General features: G+C 53.4%; 1 pseudogene; it reads left to right on the top strand.

Moving 5' to 3' along the window:
* The first annotated feature begins 397 nt into the window (after nucleotides 1-397).
* Nucleotides 398-2,271, top strand: LOC117084494 (annotated as a pseudogene).
* Nucleotides 2,272-2,920: the final 649 nt, after the last annotated feature.

The raw sequence follows: 2,920 nt of genomic DNA, 5'->3' as shown, positions 1-2,920 counted from the left end.
ACTACAGACCAATACTTCTGATATATATGGATGCAAAAATCCTCAACAAAATACTAGCAAACATAATTCGACAACACATTAAAAACATCATTAATCATGATCAACTGGGATTTATCTTTGTGATACATGGATGGTTCACCATATGTAAATCAATCAATGTGATACATAATATCAGCAGAATGAAGGAGAAAGACCGTATGATTATGTAAATTGAGGCTGAAAAATTATTTGATAGAATTTAACATCCATTCATGATTAAGAAAAAAAAAAAACCAAAAGACTGGGAATAAAAGTAACATACCTCGACTGTGCCAACATGGTGGCACCCAGGTCCTAATTCGGTTTCCTATGGTTATGAGAGAAGAGCCCGGTTTACCGAGGCGCAGTCCCCAGGGCTGCCAAATCAGCAGTGATGGAGAGCGGCACCAGGCCCTGCGGAGAAGAGCGCCCACGTGAAGTCCAGCAGACGACAGTCACTGAGGGGGCTGCCAAAATCCCAGCGCCAACGAGGTCTTTTATAACTGGTGCAGGAATTCAATCGGAACCTGACATGTGCTGTGATCATCGAGTTTGCTCGCATTCAGCTTGGGGCCAAAGGAATCCAGATCAAGGTGCCAGGAGAGAAGGATACGCAAAAGGTGGTCGTGGACTCATCAAAGCAACAGGAAGAAAAGGTTGAACTGAAAGAGAGTGAAAACCTGGCCTCAGGAGACCAACCTCGCACAGCGGCGGTGAGGGAGATCTGTGAGGAAGGCCTGCATGTGCTGGAAGGCCTGGCAGCTTCAAGCCTATGTTTCCATTCGATTTGCCCTAGAGGTGCCTGGGCTCAGATCTGTGGTTGCAAACGATGCCTCTGCCCGGGCTGTGGATCTCATACGCCGGAATGTGCAGCTCAGTGATATGGCCCATCTGGTACAGCCCAGCCAAGTAGATGCCCAGATGCTGATGCACCAGCACCAGAGGAGGTCAGAGAGGTTTGACGTCATCCATCTGGAAACCTATGGCAGCCCTGGCCCCTTCATGGATGCAGCTGTGCAGGCTGTGAGTGAAGGAGAGTTGCTGTGCGTAATCTGCACGGACATGGCAGTGCTGGCGGGGAACAGCGGGGAGACTGTTACAGCAAATACGGTGCCATGGCCCTCAAGAGCCGGGCCTGTCACAAGATGGCCCTGAGAATCGTCTTGCACAGTCTGAACCTCTGCACCGTTACCAGCGCTTCCTGGTGCCGCTGCTCAGCACAACGCCAACTTCTACGTGCGTGTTTTTGTCCGTGTCTTCACCGGCCAGCCCACGGTTAAGGCCTCAGCCAGCAAGCAGGCGCTGGTGTTCCAGTGTGTGGGCTGCGGGGCCTTCCACCTTCAGCGCCTCGGCAGAGCGTCAGGAGTTCCCCAGCGGCCGGGTCAAGTTCTCCGCAGCCTATGTTCCACCCCGTGACCCCGAGTGTGAACACTGTGGGCAGCGACACCAGCTTGGTTGCTCCACGTGGGCAGAGCCCATCCATGACCTGGATTTCGTGGGCTGTGTACTAGAGGCTGTGCGCGCTAACTCCAGCCGCTTCCATACCTCGGAGCGGATCCGAAGGGTCCTGAGTGTCATCACTGAGGAGCTCCCGGATATGCCTCTGTACTACACCCTGGACCAGCAGAGCAGCACCATCCGCTGCAACATGCCCAGCCTCCAGTCCTTGTGGTCAGCCCTCCTCCACGCTCACTTCCGGGTCTCGCTCTCCCAGGCCGGCAAGAAGGCTGTGAAGACGGATGCCCCGCCTCCGCCCTCTGGAACATCATGCGCTGCTGGAAGAAGGAATGTCCGGTGAAACGGGAGTGACTCTCAGAGACCAGCCCAGTGTTCCGCATTTTCAGTGTGGAGCCCAGGCTGCAGGCCAACTTCACCATCCGGGAAATTGCCAACCCCAGCTCCCGCCAGCGAGGACCCAAGCGCTTCCGGGCCAACCCGGAAGCCAACTGGGGTCCCCATCCTCATTCCTGGCCAGGCAGCAAGGCGGCCGGCGAGGTTGTGGAGGAGAGACGCAGGCTGCTTCGGAACAAGCGGAAGGAGCCGCCAGAGGACAGGGCCCAGCGAGCTGCCCTGCTCAAGACATTTCCTTGCAAAAGGTTTAAGGAGGGCACCTGTCAACGCGGGGACCAGTGCTGCTACTCCCGCAGCCCCGCGACACCCGGGGTCTCTGCTGATGCTGCCGCTGACTGTCCGGAGACCTCCAGCCACAGCCCCCCTGGACCTGGGGCTGCCGCTGGGCCAGGCATAGACTGAACCAATAAAGAGATGTTGGCTGGGCGCTGCAGCTCACGCCTGTAATCCCAGCACTTTTGGAGCCCGAGGCGGGGGATCATGAGGTCAAGAGATCGAGACCATTCTGGCCAACATGGTGAAACCCGGTCTCTACTAAAAGTACAAAAATTTAGCTGGGCGTGGTGGCACGAGCCTGTAGTCCCAGCTACTCGGGAGGCTGAGGCAGGAGAATCGCTTGAACCCGACAGGCAGAGATTGCAGTTAGCCGAGATGAGGCCACTGCACTCCAGCCTGGCAACAGAGCGAGACTCCGTCTCAAAAAAAAAAAAAACACACACATACACACACAACAACAACAAAAAAAAACAGAGATGTCACATAACCGTCTCCCGATAAAAATTAAAAAAAAAAAAAGAGAGAAGTAATATACCTCAACATAATAAAAGTCATGTATGACACCACACCCACAGCTAGCATCACATTGAATGGGGAAAAGATGAAAGCCTTTCTTCTAAGATCTGGGACACAAAAAAGATGCCCACTTTCACCACTGTTATTTAACATAGATATCAAGTCCCAGCCAGAGCCATCCGACAAGAGAAACACAGGGCATCCAAATTGGAAAGGAAGAAGTCAAATTATTTTTGTTTGCAGATGATATAATCTTATA

The sequence above is a fragment of the Trachypithecus francoisi genome, unplaced genomic scaffold (genome assembly GCF_009764315.1).
Source record: "Trachypithecus francoisi isolate TF-2019V2 unplaced genomic scaffold, Tfra_2.0 Contig00023, whole genome shotgun sequence".
Classification (NCBI taxonomy): domain Eukaryota; kingdom Metazoa; phylum Chordata; class Mammalia; order Primates; family Cercopithecidae; genus Trachypithecus; species Trachypithecus francoisi.
The sequence above is the reverse complement of the archived record's forward strand: the minus strand, read 5'-3'. Positions and strand labels throughout refer to the sequence as shown.